This window comes from Mandrillus leucophaeus, unplaced genomic scaffold, assembly GCF_000951045.1.
Source record: "Mandrillus leucophaeus isolate KB7577 unplaced genomic scaffold, Mleu.le_1.0 Scaffold714, whole genome shotgun sequence".
NCBI lineage: Eukaryota > Metazoa > Chordata > Mammalia > Primates > Cercopithecidae > Mandrillus > Mandrillus leucophaeus.
The window spans coordinates 867095-878318 of NW_012107742.1; positions in this window are offsets into that span (position 1 = coordinate 867095).

An 11224-nucleotide genomic window follows, 5' to 3' on the forward strand; every position below is an offset into this window, starting at 1 on the left:
CAGCTACTCAGGAGGCTGAGGCATGGGAATTGCTTGAAGCCAGAAGGCAGAGGTTGCATGAGCCGAGATCACGCCACCGCACTCCAGCCTGGGCGACAGAGCGAGACTCCATCTCAAAAAAAAAGTGGAACAGACATAAAGTGGTGAGCGGGGATAAAATCCTTGGATTTTCAAGCTATCGGGATGAGAAGTTGGCATTGGTTACCATTAGTTTGGCTCTTATGATCTCTCAGGAACAAAATGTTCACCATGAAAAATGGAGAATAAAAGCCAGCGTCATTGGTTAGAGTCAAGAGGTAGGATGGGTCAAGATAGGTTGAAAAGCCATTGCCAAAAAATTCCTGAAACTGTATGTTATGGTATGTTGCAGGCCTGTGAAGGCTGGAGGACACAGAAACAACTTTCAGAATATGTACTAGGCTCTGTAGCCAACAGACTTAATGTAGTCATCTGTACCATTTCCAGTATCACGTTGGGTCAGAAGCCCAAATCATTACTATACAACCTGATTCTAGACCATGCCCAGGGTCTAGGAAATGAACATAAGTAAAGAGAGGAATGAAAAGGAAAACATTTTCAAAAAGTGTCGTTCAAAATAAAACTGTTTAAGATGCTTGCAGAGATGAATTTAGAAGTTACACCCACAAAAGATAGTAAATTATGAGATAAAAAAAGACTGAAATAAAGAATGGATTCATATAAATATAGCCAACCAGAAATTTTAGAAAAGAAACTTATTCATTGTAATCAAAACCTCAATAGATAGTATAAACTTTAGTCTGAAAGCTAATGAAGACTAAATTAGTAAATTGGTATGTAACTATGGAATTATATATGGACACATGGATATTTATTATTTAGGTTATAATCCAATTCTATCATTTATTTTGTTGTTCAGTAAACCCTTTTATCTGAGATAAAGGAAGATTTTTAAGATCTGCCCAATAACACAGAACAAAAAGATTAAAATTATGAAAGAGTATTTAAAAGATGTTATCTACTATGATAAACCACACTGAAACTTAAAGGCATAGAACAGACATATTATGCTCATGGACTCCATGGGTCAGGAATTCAGACAAGGCCCAATGGGAATGAATTGCCTCTGCTCTATGATGCCTGAGGCCTTAGGTAGAAAAGCTCAAAGGCTGGGAGTGACATAGTGGCAGCGAGCTAGTATCATTTGGAGGTGACCTCTCTTCCATGATTGATGCTGGCAGTGAACCATAATAATTGCATATATCCTATGTGGCCTTTAAAACATGGTGGCTGGGTTATAAGAGCAAGTGTCACTTTCCCCATGCTTTCCATTGGTCAAACAGTCACAGAGACCAAATTCAAGATGAGGGGACATATGTCCTACCTCTTGAATAAAGGAGTGGTATAGAATTTGGGAAAAGATTTTAAAGCTGCCATAGGAGACATGGAAGATAGATGGAAAAACAGTAATATAGGTCCCAGAGATATTCCAGAAGAAGAATGGAGGAAATGACAGAGAAGAGAAATATACTGTTTCTGGTTCATGTCAAGACAGCAGATTAGCATGGGTTACAGATACCACAAGAGCAGTCATGGAGGAACCATACATTGAAACATTATAGAACTTAGGCGGTTGGGCACAGTGGCTTATGCCTGTAATTCTAGCACTCTGGGAGGCCGAGGCAGGTGGATCACATGAGGCCAGGAGTTCGAGACCAGCCTGACCAACATGATGAAACCCTGTCTCTACTAAAAATACAAAAATTAGCCAGGTGTGGTGGTACATACCTGTAATCCCAGCTACTCAGGAGGCTGAGGCATGAGAATCACTTGAACCCGGGAGGCGGAAGTTGCAGTGAGCTGAGCTGAGATCATGCCACTGCATTCCAGCATACATGACAGAGCAAGACTCTTGCTTCAAACAGAGAGAGAGAGAGAGAGAGAGAACAAACTTAGGAACTTAGGAAATAATGAAAAAACCCTAAGAAGCTTTTGAGAAGGATGGAGTCTGTTTTATACTGGTGTGTTAAGGCTTAGTGGTGGCTGCAGCCTGGGAAGGAAGGTAAGCCATCATGTTTGTGGTAGGATATATTTAAAATAAATCTCCTATTCCCACCTTTGGACAGTGATTTCCTGCTTTCTCACTGGAAGTAAGTGGCAACAGTTCAGACTGCTGGTATAGTTGTCATCGGGGTAAAAGTCAAGGCAATTAAAAAAATCTACTTGGGTCAAAATTTGTATTAATTAACTGTATACTGACTAGCCTTGGACATTCACCCTCCCCTTCCCCTTACCTCAAATCCCATTGTTGGTGAATTATAATTTACAGTAACTCCTTCAGGTAATGCTTTTTCCTGGAAAAAGGTGAATGGAAGGTGAAATCCAAGCCTGAAGAATTGTTTGATTAGGGGGCTATGAGACAGTAGTGATGAACTGGAATTCCCTGGCATTTAGGAAATTCCACCATAGACTGCATCCTCCCCACTCTTCTCTATCTCATCTTGGTTGACAAGGACTAGATCTGGTCCATGTCTCTTCTTCATACACATTATCAGAAAGAATAGCTGATAATATTGGCTCAAAATAAGTAGGTATATTTGAAAGTAAACCTACTTAGGTATAGTAGGTATATTTGAAAACATACGTACTTAAAAAGCGAAATAAACTTACACTGTTAATATCAGAACTGAGATATTATTACTGTAGAACCAAGAATATAAAAGTAAGCATAATAAACTTATGGAAATAAGCTATATAAAACAAGAACTATAGTTTAAAGAATAAGGTGAAAATAGTAAGCATGAAACTATAATTATTGAAGCAAAGTATATAATAGATGAGATAATTAACAGAAAGGATAAAACTGAAGAACTACTTAGTGAGTTAGAAGATCACACTGAAAAATTGTCTCAGAAGAAAGTAGGGAAAGAAAAATAATTAGAAGATATATAATTAAAGTTAAGAGATACAGAGGCTAAAAGAAGTAGCAATGCACAAAAATTGGTATCCCAGAAGAACAGAAATATAAAAATGGAGAGAATGGTTTTTGAAGAAATTATAGAAAGAAATGTCTAAGAATTAAAGAATAATGAAAGAAGGCCTCTGATTGGAAGGCTTGCAGAGTAGTAAACAAGACAAAGCCATGCCTAGACAAATTGTGATGAAATTTATGAATAATAATGACAAAGAGGAAGAACATACTACACAAAACGAAACAAGATCAAACTTACAACAGACTTCTCATTAGCAACACTGGATGGAAGCAATACATGGTATTGGTTCTTGGAAAAGACTAACAAAATAGAAAAAAATAGCTGATGGCTGTGTGCCATTAACATCCAAGAGAACTACAAGGAAATTTCAGGGCTCCTGTGGCAAATAGTCAGCCAATTAATAGTGTGGATATTTTCAGAAATATATTATTTTTCTAACACTTCTCCACGTGAAGGATGCTGGAGGAAAATTTCCTAGAACTGGTCATGTTGTCACTAGTTGCCTTATGCTGGAGCACTTCCTGAAACATACTTTACCTCTTTAAGGATCATAATCCCAGCATTCTGGGATCAAAGGAAAATGCCTTGCAGATATTACACAAATAAATTGAAGATATAGGTAAGAAAAGAATGTGAGCATGGGTCTTAATAAATTAGTAGTAACCACCAGAAAAATATAAATAAAATGCATGACTTTCCAGTTAGCAGAATAAAATCTTATTTAGCCAATAGGAGTCAGGAAAGGGGTTAAAAACAGTAAAGAAATATTGAAATGTGACGGCAGAGAGATGTGCTAAAATAACAGCAACTAAAATAAACATACATAAGCTCACCCATCAGGAGTTAGAGAATTTCAGTTTGAATTAAAAATCAAGCCCTAGAAATGTGGAGCCTATAAAAAGCAGATTCACGACAGTTGTTATAAAGAAAGGTTAAATGTAAATGGATGAGAAAAGAATTACATCCAAATATTAATCCAATAAAATATAGAATAATTTTAATAATGTAAAAGACAAGTACAAAAATAAATACAAATCAATAAGATATAATGATCATGAAAATATATACACTGAATAATGTACCCTCAAGATACATAAAGGAACAACCAAAAAACACTGAAAGAAATAGATAATCAGCAACTAAGATGGAGTTTTTAATACACTACGTTGAGAAACATTACTCAAAGATAAGTAAAAATAAAGAATATTTGAAAATCACAATTGATGTGCAGCAATATATTCAGAAACAATTCATCACAAGAACAAAAAATATTCTTTTGAACACACAATAGAATGATCTTTAAAAATGGCTGAATACTAGTCTAGAAAGCAAGCGTCATGAAATCTAGGTAAATCAAAGCAGATATATCTATCAAAATGCAATTTTTTTTTTTTTTTTTTTTTTTTTTTTTTTTTTTTTTGAGACGAAGTCTCGCTCTGTTGCCCAGGCTGGAGTGCAGTGGCCGGATCTCAGCTCACTGCAAGCTCCGCCTCCCGGGTTTACGCCTTTCTCCTGCCTCAGCCTCCTGAGCAGCTAGGACTACAGGCGCCCGCCACCTCGCCCGGCTAATTTTTTGTATTTTTTAGTAGAGACGGGGTTTCACCGTGTTAGCCAGGATGATCTCCATCTCCTGACTTCGTGATCCGCCCGTCTCGGCCTCCCAAAGTGTAGGGATTACAGGCTTGAGCCACCGCACCCGGCGCAAAAATATTTTTAAATAATTACCAAAAATTTTCTTTAAACAAATCCTACTCTACTGAAACCTAAATAGCAAATTATTAAGTAATATTTGAGTTAAAGAGGAAATATTAAAGAAAAGTAAAATGTTCTTGGAACTTAACAACAGTGAAAACATAATGAGCCCACATTTGTGGGGCAGAGAAAAAGTAGAATTTAGATGGAAGTTTTTATTTTAAACGCATATGTCAGAAAAAAAAGAAATATTTAAAGCAAATGAGTTCAAACATTTTAAAAAAGCAATAAGCGAACTCAAAGAGGAAAGAGGATGTAATAAAGATAAGGGCAGAAACCAATTAAAGTATAAATAAAGAAAAGGAATTAGCCAAAGGAAATGAAGTTATTTTGAAATATGTATATATATTTCAAATGTAATATTTATTCTATTATATATGTATATATAAAATATAATTATATACATATATATAAAACAGAAAAATTAGAGGAAGGTTGTCCAAAAAAGGAAAAGGTACAATAACTTAAAATACAGAGTTAAAAAGAAGTAACTATAAAGACTATAGTAAGTAAATAAGATGAGTGAAAAACTAAGTGCTTAGATAAATTTGTAGGAAAATAGAAATGACAAATTGGTACAAATGTCATAAAATTTTTGAATAGATAATAATTATTAAAATAATCAAAATGGTAATCACAGACCTGACACCCCACCCAAAAAAAGAACTAGTCTGGATGGTTTTATAGTTTATCAAACTTCCAATAAACTGTTAATAGTAATAGAAAAAAATAAAGTTGAACACTTACATATAATAGATACATATGGAAACACTTATCTTTAAAAAGACTATATATCAAAAGCCTACTGTAAACATTACACTTAACGAGGAAACCTTAGAAATAGTCTCAATAAGATTAGGATGAAGAAAGGAATACCTACCAGAACCACTACTTCTTAACAGAGTAAACAGATCCTGGCCACTACTACAAAACTTGAAAAAGGCTTAAGCAGTATGAGGTATGGAAGAGACTAGACAGAAGTATTGGTATTTGCAGATGAAATAATCATCTATGAAGAAAAATCACTAGAATGTAGCACTTTTGCTAAAGTCATCTTTCTGAAGACTTTATCAAAGGTCCTAAATACAGTATCAACCAAGGGGGGAAAGAAGTGTTCCCTCATATCAGTAATAACCAACTAGAAAATACTATATAAAGTAAAATATGTACTGCAATAACAACAAAATCTATAAAGAATCAGAAAAAATTCAATAAAATATTCACAGGACCATTATGGAGAAAAATTTTAATGCTATTAAAGGATATAAAACTACTCGAGGCCAGGCGTCATGGCTCATGCCTGTAATCCCAGCACTTTGGGAGGCCAAGCCAGGCAGATCACGAGGTCAGGAGATTGAGACCATCCTGGCTAACATGGTGAAACCCTGTCTCTACTAAAAATACAAAAAATTAGCTGGGCGTGGTGGCAGGTGCCTGTAATCCCAGCTACTCAGGAGGCTGAGGCAGGAGAATCGTGTGAACCCAGGAGGCAGAGGTTGCAGTGAGCCAAGATTGTGCCCCTGCATTCAAGCCTGGGTGACAAAGCGAAACTTCATCTCAAAAAAAAAAAAAAAAAAATCAAAAAAAAAAAAAAAAAAAACTACTCTAAAAATGGAGAAATATAACACATTTATGTATGGAATGACTTAACAGAAGTAGCCTACTCTCTCTATTGAGTTCTACAAATTCATAAAATCTCATTACAATTCCAGGTAGATTTCTGAGGAACTTAACTCATTCTAATATCAGTATAAAACAATATATTTTCACAAATAGCTAATTTATCTTTTACAATAAAAGGCATGAGATGAGCTTGTCCTGCCAAATATAAAGATATGCTACAAAGTTAAAGTAATAAGAAAACTAACACAAGATCACATAAATGAACCAACAGAATAACACAAGGAGCTTAAAAATACATATATTCATATAGGAACTCGAGAAATGATAAAGTTTGCACCAAAACAATAAGTAAAGGACAGACTGTTTAGTAGATTATGTTGGGAAAATTTGCCTCATAAATGGACAACAATAACCTAGATACATGCTTACACCATATAAACTTCACATTGATTAAAGATCTAGATATAAATGGTAAACAATAAAACTAATAGAAAAATTGGCCAGGTGCGGTGGCTCATGCCTGTAATCCCAGTAGTTGGGAGGCCAAGAAGGGCAGGTCACTTAAGGCCAGCAGTTCGAGACCAGCCTGGCCAACATGGTAAAACCCCATCTCTACTAAAAATACAAAACATTAGGTGGGCATGGTAGCAGGCGCCTGTAATCCCAGCTACTTGGGAGGCTGAGGCACAAGAATCACTTGAACCTGGGAGGTGGAGGTTGCAGTGAACCAAGATCGTGCCACTGCACTCCAGCCTGGGCAACAGAGCGAGACTGTCTCAACAAAATAAATAAACAACAAAAAACAGTAACCTCTCAGCCAGGCATAGTGGCTTACACCTATAATCTCAGCACTTTGGGAGGCCAAGGCAGGTGGGTCACTTGAGGTCAGGAGTTCGAGACCAGCTTGGCCAACATAGTCAAACTCCATCTCTACTAAAAATCCAAAAATTAGCTGGGTGTGGTGGTGCTTGCCTGGAGTCCCCATTACTTGGGAGGCTGAGGCAGGAGAATCGCTTGAACCCGGGAGGCGGAGGTTGCAGTGGGCTGAGATCATGCCACTGCACTCCAGCCTGGATGACAGAGGAAGACTCCATCTCAAAAGAAAAAAAGAAAAAAAAATTAGGGTAATATTTTTGTGCTTTAAGGGTAGAAAATGATTAAACAACAGCCAAAAAGTACATATTATAAAGCAAAAAGTTTTATATATTTACTTCAACATTTATGATTTCTGCTCAAAGATGGACATAATAAAAAAAAGTAAGAGGCAGATGGCATAATGCAGAAAATATTTCCAATGTCTAAAACCAACAAAAGATTGACATTTAGAACTCACAAAAAACCCATGCAAATAAATATTTAAAAGATAGTCAAATGCTATAGAAAATAGAAAAGAGCATAGGAAGAAATGCCCAAACTCATGAGTAATCACATACATACAAATTAAAAATAAAATAACTTTTATATTCAGCAAAATGAAAAAGAAATACAAAGCTAGAAAATGCCAAGTGCTGGCAAGGATGTGAGGTAATGACATCTTATACACATCTGAAGGAAATAGCTACTAGTACAGTAACTTTGGAAAGCATTCTAGAAGTATTTAATGAAAATAAATGTATTTATCCAGATTCTGTATAAATGTATCAAAGAACTTCTTACACTGACTTGTAAGGAAATATATACAATGAGTCCATCATGGCCTTGTTTGTAATAGCTGGGTACTGAGTTAAATGTAGTTGTCCAACAACAGGAAAAAGAAAGAGTAAATGGTAATGGTAATGTACACTATTGAATGTCACACAGAGGTCATATGCAATACACTTGATGTTCAAAAACAATGTAACTAGATCTCAAAAACACGATTCGAGTTTTTTAAAAAACTAGAAATGGAATAAGAAACTTAAAATGCCCCCCTGGTATTGAACATATTTTACAGGGACAAAAACAACAAAACAATATTTTATAAGCATAAACATACATTTAAAGACACATATTAAACATATAGGCTAAGCATGTAAATAGAGAAACAGGAGTGCTGAAAGTTAGGGGAAAATGAAGTATAAAATAAGGGGATTCCTGCACAGACCAAAGTTGATAATGTACTCTAAACTGAGAAATACAATTAACCATCTGCACCTGGGATTAAAAAGAAAAAGAATGTGTTACTTCCAAACAAGTAGAATAAAAAAGAAAGAAAACTTAATCGAGTAAAAAGCAGGAAAGTAGAGAAAAAGCCCTAGAAGACTGAAAGTACAAAACAATATTAGAAAAATAAATTCAAATTTATCAGTAATCACAATAAGGACAAACAGTTCGTTTTATGTATGTATGTATGCATATATGTACATATAGAGAAATGGTCTTTCTATGTTCCCCAAGCTGGTCTTGAACTCCTGGCCTCAAGCAATACTCAGTCTCCCAAGTTCATTTATGAAAAGACAAAAATATCACATTGAACTAAAAATAATACAGCTAAATGCTTTTTACAAATGACATAGCTAAAACTTTAAAACACTGTTTATCCATTTTCTGCTTGCTGTTTTAACAAACTACGACAAATGTAGTAGCTTAAAACACCACATATGTATTATCTTACAGTTATGTAGGTCAGAAGTCTGACACAAGTCTCACAGGGCTAAAAACAACATGTCTGCAATAATACATACCTTTCTGGAGGTTTTATAAGAGTCTCTTTTCTTGATATTTCCAGCTTCTGGAGACCTCCTTCCTTCATCTTCAAAGCCACCAATGTTGCACCTCTCTATACCTTTCTTTCATATTCACATATCCACCTCACTCTGTCACTCTGCTCTCTAGCCTCTCTTCCAATCTTCATGACCCTTGGGATTACACTGCACCTAGCAGGACAATTTAGGAAAATCTCCCTATTGTAAGGTCAGTTGATTAGTAACCTTAATTCCATGTACAACCTTAATTCCCTTTGCTATGTAACATAACATTCACAAGGCCCAAGGATTAGGATGTAGACATCTTTGAGGGCTATTATTCTGCCCATCACCCAGTAAAATGAAAGTAAAGACATGGAAAACAAACGTATATAATACTAAATATGAATATCAGTTATCAGAATATCAATATCTGAAAACCTGTATGAATATCAGAAAAAAGTCCTAATGGCAAAAAGCATTATAGCACAATTCTGCAACTAAATGTATCTAATATAACTTCAACATTTATAAAGCAAACAGAAGGTTTTTTTTTTTTTTTTGAGACGCTGTCTTGCTCTGTTGCCCAGGCTGGAGTGCAGTGGGGCCATCTTGGCTCACTGCAACCTCCGCCTCCCAGGTTCAAGTGATTCTCCTGCCTCAGCCTCTTGAGTAGCTGGCCACCACGCCTGGCTAATTTTTGTATTTTTAGTAGAGATGGGATTTTGCCATGTTAGTCAGGCTAGTCTCAAACTCCTGACCGCAGGTGATCCATCCATCTCAGCCTCCCAAAGTGCTGGGATTATAGGTGTGAGCCACCGTGCCTGGCAAACAGATTTAAAATAAAAATTGGTGAGCCTGATATGCCTAATGTAAATGATGAGTTAATGGGTGCAGCACACCAACATGGCACATGTACATATATGGAACAAACATGCACATTGTGCACATGTACCCTAGAACTTAAAGTATAATAAAAAAAAAATTGGTGAGTCCATAATCATATGTGGGGTTTTAAACATACCTACTTGTTCCTGTATTTGATAGATCAACCAAATAGAAAATAGCTAGGAAATCCAAATTTGGATTTGAATAATTCAAGGAATGGGCTTGGTCTAAAAGATACATATAGGGAGAGAACCCTATGCTCTACAGTTTAAATATCCCCATTATTTTAAATACACATAACATTTTAAAATAAGATGACAACATATTAGATAACAAAATAAATCTAACAGACACCAATAATTTATAAGGACAACATCCTTTCCCTCCCTTCCTTCCTTCCTTCCTTCCTTCCTTCCTTCCTTCCTTTCCTTTCTCTCTTTCTTTTCTTTCTCTCATTCTCTCTCTCTCTCTCTCTTTCTCCTTCTTTCTTTCTTTGAGACAGAGTCTCACTCTGTCACCCAGGCTGGAGTTCAGTGGTGTGATCTTGGCTCACTTGGCTCACTGTAACCTCCACTTCCTCGGTTCAAGCGATTCTCCTGCCTCAGCTTCTCGAGTAGCTGGGATTACAGGCATGCGCCAGGACACCCGGTTATTTTTAGTAGAGACGGGGTTTCACCATGTTGGCCAGGCTGATCTCGAACCCCTGACCTCAAGTGATCCGCCTGCCTCGGCCTCCCAAAGTGTTGGGATTACAGATGTGAGCCACCACACCCAGCCAAGGTACCATCTTTTGACCTCAATTTAATTAAATTAGAAATCAATAATTAAAAATCATAAACCTCCCATGTAAAGTTTTAAAGCTTAAACCCGAAGAAAATAGTTTATAATGAAAATCTGAAAATATTTCCTGAGTGATAATGAAAATGCTACATACCAAAACTTGGAAGATGCAACTAAAGTGCTACTTAGAAATATGTACTGTTAAATGATTCTATTATAAAGGAATCTTTATATATGTAATTATGGCTGAAGCAGGGCTTATGACTGTAATTCTAACACTTTGGGAGGCTGAGGAGGGCAGATGGCTTGAGCTCAGGAGTTTGAGACTAGCCTGAACAACATGGCAAAACTCTGGCTGTACAAAAAGTATGAAAATTATCCAGGCATGGTGGTGTGTGTTTATAGTATCAGCTATTCTGGAGGCTACCGTGGGAGGGTGAAGGGAGTCCAGGAGGTTAAGGCTGCAGCAAGCTGTAATCATGCCATTGCACTCCAGACTAGGTGACAGAGGGAGACCCTGTCTAAAAAAAAAAAAAAAAAAAAAAA